The 14163-nt window shown below is 42.6% G+C and overlaps 1 pseudogene; it reads left to right on the top strand.

The window, feature by feature from the left end:
- Nucleotides 1–9594, top strand: part of LOC117442254 (zinc finger protein 729-like) — a 144808-nt pseudogene extending 135214 nt beyond the window's left edge.
- Nucleotides 9595–14163: the final 4569 nt, after the last annotated feature.

Genomic DNA, 14163 nt, shown 5'->3' with positions numbered 1-14163 from the left:
AGAACCGGTTCTTCGGTTTAGCTCTGGCTCTTTTCACACCGCCCAGAGTCCGACTGGTGCTGCGTCATTGCGTCATTGCGTCATTGCGTCATCGTTTGCGCCATGATGTAACCGTTTGCGTGCCTGCTTCATAAAGCCAAACCGCGTGGAAACCCCTCACAGCTGACACTGACAACAACAACAATGGCCGATTGTGCTCCAGCTTCCTCTGTACCTCTTCAGAAGACCAGATTCCCAGTAGGTAGCTGGTCTCTTCAGTGGACCACTGCTGCTTGTTAAGTTTCTCCATCGTTTTGTACAAACTGGATAAAACGCGGGCTTTTTGTTGTTGTTCAGGAGTTGATCCCGCCTCGACGTAAGTGTGACGTATGCGGTGCTTTTGCTCTGGCCGGACATTTTTTGGTGCTTGAAACGAACCGGATTCCGGAGCTAAGAGGCTGCTCCACTGCGGTGTGAAGAGGAAAACCCGGTGCTTTTCAAGCTCCAGCTCCGAACCGGCCCTGAAACACCGTTGGTGTGAATGAGGTATATGTGAAGTAGATCTGAGGCCATGCAAGGAAAAACATCTTGGAAAAACCCTGTTGGAATAATATCAAGGCAGCAGGAGGAGGATTTCAGAAGTTGAATAATGTCGTCTAGGTTTTTATCATTAATCTGATGGAACTGTGTCATGGTGTTTGTATTGATGTTAGGTGGACACAGGGACAACACATCTGCTGTACCTGATGCAGAGGCACTGACTGCTTGTCTGATGTTCTGAATGGGGGGATACTGACACTGTGGGGTTTGTTAGTCTGTCGACGGTAGCAAACAAGACACGTGCATTGTTTTTGTTTTTGGCAATGATGTCGGAGAAGAAAGACTGTCGTGCAATTTACAATTCCAAATGATAAAAGCCAAGTCTCTCTTTGTAGATTTCAAAGTGAACCTGGAGATTTGTTTTTCTCCACCTACGTTCAGCTTTTCGACACTCTCTTTTTTCTGCTCTCACGGTCATGGCCTTTCTCCATGGAGAGCTTTTCTTCCCAGTCACTTCCTTTACCCTAGTTGGAGCAATGGCATCGATAACCTTTTTATTTTTGAATTAAAATGATCTACTAGCTCATTTACTGAGATGTTAGCAGGGGCAAGTGTGGAAGAAACATTCTGAGTAAACATTTCCCTAGTGTTTTCAGTTAAATATCGCTTTGTGGTTACCTCTTTTTGAACATTTGTGTGAACAGAAATAGAGCTCTCAAAGCAATGATCAGAGAGTGAAACATCCGTCACCACAACCTCAGAGATATTCAGATCCTTTGAGATCATTAAGTCCAGAGTGTGCCCCTTATTGTGCGTGGGCTCCGTCACATGCTGAGTCAGTCCATTGAATTTATTTATTTAAAACAAGGGACAGTGTACATTAATCAACATATTAAAAACATGTAAAAGTACTCGAATTAGCCAAAAGGCTAGTTTTCACCGATAGTCCCTTTGCCAGATGGTGATTGACGTTCTGAGTGCTTGTTTATACAGTGATTCCAGTGGCCTTAGAGCTGTAAAGTGAGCATTACACCAGCTGATCAGACAGTAGTAGATGTGGGAGAGGACCATTGAGTGAAGGTATAGCTCAGCTGCTGCAGATGATAGGAAGTTTCTAATGTATCTGTAATTTGACAGATTGCACTTTACTTTATTGCAGACCTTTTTGATATGGGTTTTGAAATTGAGGTTTGTGTCAATATGTACTCCCAAGTACTTGTACTCCGAGACAACCTGAAGTCTCCTTCCAGAAAAGAAAACATCTTGCTCTGTTATAATGCTGTGGCCCTTGGAGAAGAACATACACACTGTCTTTGAGACATTTGGTTGCAAACAATTATTGTTAAGCCAGGATGTAATATTCTCCAACACATCAGTGACCTTGGTAGCAGCCTCTTCTGCGGTTTTGCCATGAGTAAAAACAACTGTATCATCAGCATACATTAATACATCACATTCTCCACACACAGAAGGCAGATCATTTATGTACATACTTGTTACGTCCCCCTCTAGGGTAGAGGAAACCAACATACACCAGAATGGAATTGGTAATAATTATAAATGGGTTTATTTTAAATAGCAGAGGTAAACAAAATGGCAGGCATGCAGCCTGGAACAAACAAATTTGTCACAGGTTGAATAATAACCAAACAAAGGGAGGACTCTAACAAAAGGAGTCGATTTGCATACAAGGAAATAAACACTATTGCACTAAATAAGAAACTAAACTAAACCTCACTTTAAAAGTGGTATAACTAACACACATAATCCATACAAAAACACAGCTAAACTAAAGGCAACAGTCACAAAATCCTAAGCTACTCTAAACCACTCTAACCTCTAACTAAGCTACTCTAGACACTACTAACACACAATATCACACGGAGATGGGCACACAAGTTCAGGTCTAAGGACCAAGTAGCGTCTGTCCCACATCAGAGCCTCCAGAGTGATGATTGTCCCCAGGCTTTGAAGTCAGGCCCGGCGTGCTCCAATCACAACCCTCAGGGGGCGGACCAGGAGATGGCAGCCAATGACGTCAGGGCAATCGCACTGCTCATTTACATACAAAATAGATTAACACAATAAAGACGACCCGGAAGGCAGCAGCCGTAACAATACTAAACAGGATTGGGCCCAATACAGAGCCCTGTGGTACTCCAGTTGACAAACATAGTGCTCTAGACTTATGGTTCTCAATTTGAACACATTGTGAGCGGGATGAAAGATACAAATTAAAGAGGTTGGTGAATTCTATAGAAACATTTAAGTTGAGTATTTTTTGCAATAAGATGTTGTGATTAACAGTGTCAAAAGCTTTCCGTAAATCAAGGAACACGGCCCCCACAACCCCACCCCTGTCCATTGATGCCTTAACTTTCTCCACGAAGAAGCATGTTGCTGTTTCTGTTGAGTGATTAGCCCTGAATCCAAATTGCATTGGATGCAGTGGAAAGTAGCTGTTGTTGAGATGATTGATTTGTTTGGCAATCAATTTCTCAAATACCTTGGATACTATGGGTAAGATACTGATGGGCCTATAGTTGGATGTTCATGAGAGGGTCCCCACCATAGTTATCAAGAACACAAAACAGTTCTTTAGCCCCTCTGTCCTGGGGGTTGTCAACATGGATGTTAAAATCACCAACAATTACTAGACGGTCAAAGTCAAAACACACTATAGACAGCAGTTCAGTAAAGTCATCAAAAGAAGCTAAGAGCACAGCTGAACCCCCGCAGACCTGGGGTCCCTACATTGGTTGTGATGGCAGATGACAGGGTTTGGTCAAGTTGCTCTCTCCTGGTGAGGAAAGCGGCATACCAGTAAATCAGGTATGGATTTACTTCCATTTTGGCAATTTTTGACACCAAGATGTCTGCTTGTATTGTGTTGAATGCTGAGAAGTCTAGGAAGAGGGCTCTTGCATAGGTGTGACGTTTATCTAAATGTTTAGTGATGATGTGAACCAGAGTAGCAACAGTACCACCCCCTTGCTTATAGGCACATTGGTATGGATCAAGTATGTCTTGTCAGTCACAATAGGTTTAGCTGAAGAGGTAATTCCTGTCACAGTTCTCATGGTGTCCCACACTTTTTTGGGGTCTTTGGCTTTAAAAGCATTTCCACCCTCAATTTGACTTTCAGTTCTCTCTCTGTCTGTTCAAGTGCTCCATAGTCTTTGTTTTTGAAAGCTATTTTCCTGGTTTTTATAACTTATTGTAATGTCCTTAGTCACATATGATTTATTACTTGGATAGATTTGTATTTCTTTAGTGGGAACACAGAAGTTAATATAGTCTTTGGTAACAGTAGTTATTTCATCTGGTGAACCTTCCTGAAAAATGTCCCAATCTGTCCAATCAAAACAGGCTTTCAACTGCTCCCTACTTTCATTTGTCCATGTCCTTATTACTTTCTTTTCTGGTTGACTTCCCTTGAGTTTGGTCTTATACACTGGTATCATATTCACAACATTATGATCAGAGTTCAGTATTGGTGGTCTGTATTTAGACACATAGGCTCCTTTATCATTAACAATGCATTTGTCCAGGATATTATCTTTCCTGCTGTGATCCCTAACATACTGCTGGAACCCAGGTAACACAGTCTCCAGGCGACATTGCTTCATGTCCCGAGCACTATTGCCGGTGCATCGGGGTGGCTGAGTTGCAGCTCGTGAACACAGTTTCCTCTGCCGCTGGGAGGCACGTAAACAACAAACAGTAAAATACACCCGAATTCTCTAGGCAGATAAAAGGGTCTTGACGTCATGCCGAGAATTTCTACGTTGGGATGGTAGGTTTTACATTTTACGGAGTATGGTCGGCACCACAGATCATTAATATACACACAAACACCGCCTCCTCTGGTTTTCCCCGAGTTCGCATCCCTGTCTGCTCGAACAAGGGTGAATCCGGGTACTTCAAAGAGAGATTCAGGCATCGTAGATTGTAGCCAACTTTCCGTGAAACACAATAAAGAGGCCTCGAGAAATTCATGGCAGTACCTTGTGAATGTCCTTAGTGTGTCCACGTTGTTGCGCAATGAGCGCAGGTTTGTGAGAATGATGGAAGGAAGTGGTGGCCGGCTGAATCTCCGCCGTATTCTGAACGCCTCCCCTCCTTCCTCAACTCTTTTTCCTGGTGTTTCTAAGCTGCTCCCGAGGGATTTCATCCAATAACGAAGAGCACAGATGGCTTGGTGTATTCGTAGGAGGCCGATCGCATTGTAGCTCTAGCATAGCCTCGCGTCTGTAGCAGCGCAGAGGCCGGGGCTCCTCACCATACCTGTTCGTGCTGTCACTCAGGTGTGTCTTGGAAAGTTGAATGGCCAGACATGGTCTGCAGAAGGCAAATGTAATCCACAGGATCAAAAGCATGGTCTCTCAAAAATGACGTTTCATACAGACACAACAAAGTTTACACAAAGAAACAAAACGCAAGAGGAACGGAGCATACTGAGACTCGCAGTGACAGGAGGCCGTCTCCCTCTGTCTCCTGTATACCAGAGGTGGGAGTAAGTCATACATGTGCAAGTCTCAAGTTACTGGGGTGAGAGTCAAGCAAGTCATGTCCTACGAAATCCTGATGAATAACCCAGTTTAAATCAGTTAAAAGACAGTGGTTATGAAACTAGAGTTTTATTTTCAACATTAACAACAATGGAGAGTGGGGCTCCGAAATAATAAATCAGGTGTGTGTGTGTGTGTGTGTGTGTGTGTGTGTGTGTGTGTGTGTGTGTGTGTGTGTGTGTGTGTGTGTGTGTGTGTGTGTGTGTGTGTGTGTGTGTGTGTGTGTGTGTGTGTGTGTGTGTGGTTAAAACGTAGCAGCCTGCGGTCGCTCGTTAGCTGTTCTAATTAAGGGAAACACAGTGAAGCCACAGCTCTTTGCAGCTGCTGCTCTTCTCAGATTCTGCTGAGTTACACGTTACTGCCTCCTGGTGCTGCAGAGATTTCATGAAGTGAAGGAGGTTTTCTTCTATGAAGCAGCTGTGGGCAGCATATACTGTGAGAGTCACAGACATGAATACATAGGTCAAGGCAGATTGGTGCACAGACTCTCCTGTTTTGCCGATCCGGTGCTTGAACAAATAACTCTACACCCCTGGCCGAAATGTCCCTAAAAGGAAGTCCGAGTTTGAAATATATCTCAAATAATGTATGCATTTCCCCACATAAACATAACAGTCTGCAATGAAACGGCTGTCTCCTGTGCGATCCACTTCCTACTTTCTCCTTTCTCTCTCTTTTTTTTCTTTCATTGCCCTCTAGGGGCTTCGTACAATACAAAAACAAATGCAAATATTTTATTTTAAAAAGTAAAGTCCTTTGGAGTCATCTGTCTCAAGCCTAAGTCTCAAGTCATGAATACCAAGTCAAAGTCAAGTCGAGTCTTTTATCAATGTTAGTCAAGCAAGTCTCAAGTCAAAAAATAGGCAAGTCAACTCATGTGACTCGAGTCCCCCACCTCTGGTATATACTTTGGTTAGAATATTTCTGTATTACTGTATCAAATATAATAAACACAAACTGTTGATAAGTAGTATTTTGTTAACTCAAGGTTTATATTAAAGGGGACCTATCATGCAAAATGCACTTTCGTACGTCTTTTTACATGAATATGTGTCCCCGGGTTCCAGGGAACTCACCAAGTGTCAGAAAACACAACCCTCTCTATTTTCCTCCATACCCAAATCTCTTAAAAAGGGGCTGCAACGGATCTGATACAGACTGATCCAGATTTGAACACTTTACTGACGTCAGTAAAGTGGTGCTACGGCTATTGGTCAATTCTCCACCTATCAGGGGAATGAGAGGTTGGGCCACAGCCGGCCATTGCCGCTCGAAAGCGCTGGAGACGCTGTAGTACATATGCCAGGCCTGTAAGTGACGCTGTAGTCTGCCACAAAAGCAGCGAAGAAGACTTCCCTTGCATGGTTGCCATAGTTGCCCTTCTGTTTATTCTCCGCTGTGGCTCTTTTGCTATAGTTGTATGTATTGATTTAAATTGACATGCATCCGCTAAGATAGGGTTTTTTGAGGAGCTTTTTGATTACAGATTTGAAAACATCGCTCCTTGCTTTAAAAGTAGCACAATTCATTATGTCAAACCTTGGAAAGTATCTAGATATCCCTGCCCTAATGCCAAAGGAACTGCACACTGAATATGTGTCGCCGTTTTATGTCTATGTCTGGACCGCTGCGTAAAAAGGAGGGTTTCTGCCCCGTTACTTCTCTTCTTACTTCTATAAGAATAAAACACGGTGGACGGAGATCTCTTTTTCTCCCCCTCTTCTCCCCGCTTCAGCCCAGCAGCTGATCTCAGAGCATGCTCCCCTCTCCTGCAGGGGGGCGTGGTCAGCTGCTGCTCACAGAATCAGCCCCCTACAAAAACAGCGCTGGAAAGAGCAAATGGAGCGAAATGAGGCGTGGCTAAAATGCAGGAAAAAGATACTATATTTATATACTTTATATAGGTATGGCCCTACAATATATTGTTCAAATATAGCATGATAGGTCCACTTTAAGTGAGTTTTTACTGTGTTAACTTGTGTATTTATGCTTTTTAGATTGACTTTCTCTCTTTCTCTGTCCGTCTGTTCTAGAAACCGAAAGGAAGAGAGAGACGTCACAGCTGTCAGCAATGTGACAAATCCTTTACAACATCTGGAAATTTAAAGAGCCACCTGCGTATTCACACAGGAGAAAAACCGTACAGCTGTGAAGAGTGTGGGACAACTTTCACTCAATCAGGTGCTCTCAAATCACATCAACGTATTCACACAGGAGAAAAACCGTACAGCTGTGAAGAGTGTGGGACAACTTTCACTCAATCAGGTGCTCTCAAATCACATCAACGTATTCACACTGGAGAAAAACCTTACAGCTGTGAAGAGTGTGGGACAACTTTCACTACATCAGGTGCTCTCAAATCACATCAACGTATTCATACAGGAGAAAAACCTTACAGCTGTGAAGAGTGTGGGACAACTTTCACTCAATCAGGTCATCTCAAATCACATAAACGTATTCATACAGGAGAAAAACCTTACAGCTGTGAAGAGTGTGGGACAACTTTCACTCAATCAGGTGATCTCAAAATACATCAACGTATTCACACTGGAGAAAAACCTTACAGCTGTGAAGAGTGTGGGACAACTTTCACTACATCGAGTGCTCTCAAATCACATCACCGTATTCACACTGGAGAAAAACCGTACTGGTGTGAAGAGTGTGGGAAAACGTTCATTCAATCAAGTAGTCTCAAATCACATCACCATATTCACACTGGAGAAAAACCTTACAGATGTGTAGAGTGTGGGACAACTTTCACTAGATCAGGTGATCTCAAAATACATCAACGTATTCACACTGGAGAAAAACCGTACTGGTGTGAAGAGTGTGGGAAAACTTTCACTCAATCAAGTAATCTCAAATCACATCTTCGTGTTCACTCGGGAGAAAAACCATAGTGGTTTTAAGAGTGTAGGAGCCGCAATTAAGCATATTTTGTTTTTTCACAGTTTACAATTCCCATCTATTGGCCTTGTGTTGGGTAATCCATTTTTCCATTACAGATCCCATCCGAACAGCGCCATCTGTTGACATAACGTCAGAATTGACAGGCATAATGTTCACTGTTCCTTTAAGTTTCGTTTTCTGGCTGTCCGTCTGCCGACAGCTGTTTCAAACAGCTAACATTATTGCAGCATTAAATCCAAGCCATTCTCCGATGCAGCTTATGATTCCAATATACGATCCAGTTTGAATGCTGCTCATACCCGGCCCCTTTCCCAGCCTTGGTTCTCGGCCTCTCCTTTCGCGTCTTGGTGAGCGCAGGTGGTGACAATCTCCAGCTGATTGTGGCGTGTTGTCCAGCCGATCCGGGATGACTGTGTCGGTTGTGAAGTAATCCAATTGTTTGATCGGTGAAAACGATCCTTAATCCAATGCGATATGTTTCTTATATTGTCCAGTTTCACTCATAGAGTACGATTCCACTTAATGTAATGGCAGTTAAATGTTCCAGTGTCCTATATATTTTTGCCATTACTTCACAGGAGGGTTTAGAGTGATCCTGACGCAGACACAAACATATGAAGTTCCGGTCTTTTGTTGCAGTTTTAGAATGATGTTTTTCTTGCTTTACATACCAATGTTTAAGTACACGGTGTCAATAGTTGTAGTATGAGCAACTGCTGGGGCTGGCCGTCTGGTAGAATCGGTATGCTCTCCCTCCTGTGTCCTCTTCCTCTCCTGTGACCTATGACCCCTTTTATAAACCCCGCCACCAAGTGTTCTAAAATAATATTGCACTATACATATAAATAAGGTAAACTGAGACACCAACAGCACCCATAAAATGGCTCCTACAAAGAGTGTGGGAAAACCTTTTCTTAAAGTATTCACCTTAAAGAGCCTGTGACACCATCCCAACAACTGTTGTGCAATGAAATATTGGGCTACTAGTAATCTCGAACCGTCAGTTTAAAAAAGAAAAAGCGATACCGTTCCGTTAAATATCAATAATTTCGAACATCGCGGGGAAATTCCTTGACTCATTTTGAAGTTTTGAGGGAAGCCGGAAGTGACGTCAATGCGGGAACGCTTCGAGAGCCAAACACGGACAAAGTGTGTTGTCATGCGTAGAAATGGTGAATTACTGAGTTTAGGCACGTTAATAACGTTTTAATGAAGTTGACTACAGTATATTCATATTTGTCAGTGCTTTCATGTCAATTCGGCAAACATAAACATAAATGATCGTGGTGAAGATGATGATTACATTAGGATTAAAAATCGGTAGTGAGAGCTGCTGAATTTCCTCCCGTCCGATGTGATATAAAAACAAATCGATTATTTTTGTGGTTGTAAACTCAAGTGGATGAAACTACATTTATTAGTGCTTTCATGTCAATTCGGCGAACATGTGATACATTAAATGGTGAGTGAGGATGATGATTAAAAATCGTTTGTTTGAGCCGGTCTGCATTTCCTGATGAGAAAACAAACCGATGCTTTTTGTAGTTGTAGTACACCAACAACATGGATTAAACGTGTGTTTTTTTTACCACAATGTTGGGGAAATTAATGGATAAAATGCACGGATTATTATTATTATTCCCACTCCGATCGGGACACTAGGTCCACCGTTTCCCCGCAGCGAGGCTCCCCCCGTTGACAATTTACGTGGGCTGGGTGCAGTGGCGGACTGGCCATCGGGACGAATCCCGATGGGCCGGTACCGAAGTGGGCCGGTCGGATAAGTAACTAGCACATCCCCCATAGGCGGCGCGTGAGGCTCAGGTTTGAGAAGGCTAAATAACTTCTTTTACCTGAGGCTGCCCGCCATGCAGAGAAGACGCCGACGTGTCGCACTTATCATTCATATTACATCATCAATCAGATCATCGATCATATAATATCATAATATATCATATATTTCCTTATCTGAGTCAGCTTCTCCAGCCTCATCTGGCCGTGCAACACTCACAGTGTCACAGACTGGATGCAGAAGTATTATTTAACACATTATGTTGACGAAACACTCGAGACAAATGTAATTAAAGTCAGATCCACGCGTGTCTTAGACGTGAACGCGCTCTCAGCTTGAGAGAGAAACCCTGGCTTGATTTACCGAGTTGATAACCAGCGTCGTAGGACCGCTTAGCGAGATCTCGTTTGTTAGTTTGTTGTTGTTAGTTTGTTTGTTACTCAAACATATCCAGGGTCTGTTGAACTGGCTTCGTAGTACAGGGCACAGGTGGCTAGCAGCGCTAATGTCAAAGACACAGACATTATACATTATATTTGTATTTTACCAGGATGCAGTGACACAAATATTTACATATTTACATTTACTATCTACAGCACCCTGACATCCCCCACTCCCCCCGTTGACAATTTACTAGCGGTACCGAAGTGGGCCGGTCGAGAGTCCCGGGATGATTTTTAGTCCCAGTCCACCACTGGCTACATGACCATATGATCGCCCATATTGACGCACCTCATTCCTAAACTTCTAACAGATACAACATAAACCGATCCTTCAGCCTCATATGAGCTCTCAGACACGTTCAACATTAACCTGTCATCGCTGTCTGAGCTTGCTGCTGTGTGCGCCGTCGTGCGTTTACATCTGACTGTATATATATAAAGGTTTACATGCAGATGCTGGGATCCTGGACGGTGCAGCTGGAGCGCTGTGCCCGCAATGACGTCACCCATCATTTGGCGGGACTTGAAGAATCCGCGAGAAGATCCAGAAAATTGTCAACATTGAAGGCAGATTAATGGTTATCAAAGTACAAATATCCAAAATCAGTTCAGTAACGGTTTTCAAGGGGACAATATGTACTCAAATTGATGGGTTTGGATGATGGGGGAAAACCGTGTCACAGGCTCTTTAAAGTCCATGAGCGAGTTTCACTGTTCACATGCTTCATGTATCTGGAACATATTTACGATGTTTTCAGTTTGACTCTATTCTCTTGTTGAAATGATCAGACTACCAAAAATAAAATGGCCTTAGAAACAGACTCGTCACCCTGCATATTTGTTGTGTTTTTCAGCATATTATAAACATGTCATTCCCTTATCTTCAAATACCCCAGGTTGTGTAGTGATGTATTTGAGGTGTACTGTCCACATCGCAGACCTGAAGTCGTGCAGTCAATGTATGCGAAGTGTACAGGACCTTGGTCTCTGAGACTCAAAAAAGCCTTTCTCGCCTACCTGTCCACTTTGCAGACCTGAGATCCTGCAGTCATTTCTCAAAGATGGTGTGGCATAGAGGGAGGTGCAATCTCCTGATGGTATAGACTGTATTATAGTGGACATCTGCAACCCTAGAAAACAAGATAACATTAGGATAATCAATTTATACAACCCATGTCCAAATCTAACCACTGATATATTTAAAGAAATAGCAGAAAATAAACATAGGAAGGAAGTTTAGTGTGGTGATTTCAATGCACACAACCGTCTATGGGCAGCAACCATACAGACAGTAACGGAAACATAGTGGAAGAAATGCTGGAGGAAAGAACACTAGCATGCCTTAATGATGGACATGGCACAAGAGTAGATGTTCACAGGGGAAAGTCTCATGCCTGGATCTGACATTAGTGTCAAACTGTTTGGTTACATGCGAATGGTTTGTTTGAATAACTCCACTGTAGGAAGTGACCATTATCCAGTGCTTACTAAAATTAATAATAATGTATATATGCAGGAAGGAGGTGTAATAACCAGGTGGTGCTTTGCTAAAGCTGATTGGGGGAAATGTAGGATATGGTGTGAGGAGTCGGTACACCTGCTAACATCAGAGGGAAGCACAGAGGTCATTACAAGCCACATAACGCAACATATACTATAGAGGCAGATATGTGAGGAAGGACACTTGAGAGAGCATGGAGAGAGTTGTGTTCTACCATTCTACCAGAACAGTATACCCAAAGCAACAACCAAGGGTAGGGAGAAAGTGGTGCCATGGTGGAATGAGGAATGCAGCAGGGCTACTAAAGAGCGAAACGATGCACTTAGTGAATTAAAGAAACATGACACAAAATAATGTTATAGAGTATCAAAGGAAAAGGGCAGCTGCTCGAAGGACAGTAAAATACACACAAGAGAACATGGAGAGAATGTTGTTCTACCATTGGCAGAGGAGTAACACCAGGTGATGTCTGGTCCATGTTTCAGCAGATGAGTGGGGAAAGGAATCCATTAAAATGCCAGCTTTGGTTGATGGGGAGAGGCTGGCAGTGACAGATAAGAGAAGGCAGGTATGTTAGGAAGGACACTTGCAGCAGTACATAGTGGGGAGCATCTCAGTGATATCCATAGGCAGAAAAAACAGCAGTTACTAGCAGAGAATGAAAAGGTGAAGGAGAACAGGATAATAGGTCAGCTCTGGATATTAGTAATTAGTAGTTGACGTGGGGAAAACATTGAAAATGAAAGAGATAATGGCAATAGAGTACTTTGACATTGAAAAGGGGTATGACTCTGTGTGGAGGAGGGGCTACTGATCACATGGAGGGGGCTACTGATCACATGAGGAGAATGGGTATTGGAGGGAGAATGATCAATTGGGTAAGGGTCTTTTGAACAGACAGGACATTTAGAGGAAAGGTTGGAGCAGATATTTCCAATTATTTAGAAATAGAAAACGGTATTCCCCAAGGGAGTGCAGTCAGTCCAATATTATTAACATCATGATTAACGACATGTTGACATGCTGAGACTCATGCATCCAATGGGCTCTACACGCAGAGGATGGGGCTCTGTGGATGAGGGGAAGACGTGCCCTATAACGAATGGAGAAGCTAGAGCGATTAAAAAGTGGAGAGGTGGTCATATAACTGGATTCAAAATGTCAGAAAGCAAGTCATGCTACATGGTATTTACAAACAAACGCAAGATTGATGGCCAACAGCTAACACTCTATGATCGTCCAATGACAAAGGAGAATGAGTTCAAATACCTAGGACTGTGGTTTGATAGCAAATACACATGGGAAATGCATATTAATCAAGTGGAAACAAAATGCTAAAAAGTATTAAATGTATTGCGAGCTGTAGCTGGATGCAACTGGGGCGCAGACAAACAAGCATTAATAGACATTTCCAGATCAATGATGAGGTCCACAACAGACTATGGTTGTATAGCGTATGGAGCAGCAGCAAAAACATCACTTACAAATGGATAGACTACAATATAAAGCATTGAGGTGTGTATTGGAGCGATAAGTCAACTGTTTGCTTATCGCGACAGGCCTCTGCACACAATGAAACAGTGGAAACAAACATGTGTTTGGCTTTCTTCAATGAATGAAACAGTCTGTGTCCAATATTGTGTATTTGTATATATTGTATATCCTATATATATGCTAAGGTCCCGCTGCTGACACGATAGCAGTCATTTAGTGCGCATATGTGTAATTAAATATCAAAATCTCACTGCAGCCAGGTACCCACAGCTAGCAACCCTGGTTAGCTTGAGAGCTAGCAGTCTGTGTTGTAAACAAAGACAGGACGAGCTGGAAATGAAACAAACAATACTTAGAAACTGGTTAAATGTTTCTGATGGAAGGAAACGACCTCTTCTCTCTTTGAATGAGGTTTATACATTTCAGATAACAGCAACAGTTAACGGTACAAAAATAAACAGTTTTTCATGGTTGGAAAGTAAATAAAGTTCATTTACTCAAATACAGATTGCAGGTAGTTGTATTAGCTGAAGTATTTTCCTTTGATGTCACTTTATACTACTCCTTCATTACATACCAGATATAAGATGTACTTTTAATAAGATGAGAGAAGAGTTACACATCATGTGAAACCAAAACTGGTATATCTACATATATATCAATGAGTAAATGTGTCTTTCAGACGCCCCTTGATTACATGATGGTTATTAAGTCACCTCAATATATTTCTGTTTTTTCTTTCTGATTCTCTGTCATTGAGGTGAGAGTTATCACGATGCGGGGAGAAACGGGACCAGTTCAAACAGGGAGCCCTGGGGGGTATACTGCGAAGCAGGATTTTCGCTTAGCCGGCTAAATTCAGGGAAAACTCCGGCTTTCCGGTCATCCGAAGCTGGTTCTCTTTTTAGCAGGCTAGATCTCCATGGTAATATA

The sequence above is a fragment of the Pseudochaenichthys georgianus genome, unplaced genomic scaffold (assembly GCF_902827115.2).
Source record: "Pseudochaenichthys georgianus unplaced genomic scaffold, fPseGeo1.2 scaffold_400_arrow_ctg1, whole genome shotgun sequence".
In the NCBI taxonomy this organism is placed as follows: Eukaryota; Metazoa; Chordata; class Actinopteri; order Perciformes; family Channichthyidae; genus Pseudochaenichthys; species Pseudochaenichthys georgianus.
Note: the sequence above shows the minus strand (reverse complement) of the source record. Positions and strands in the feature narration are given on the sequence as shown.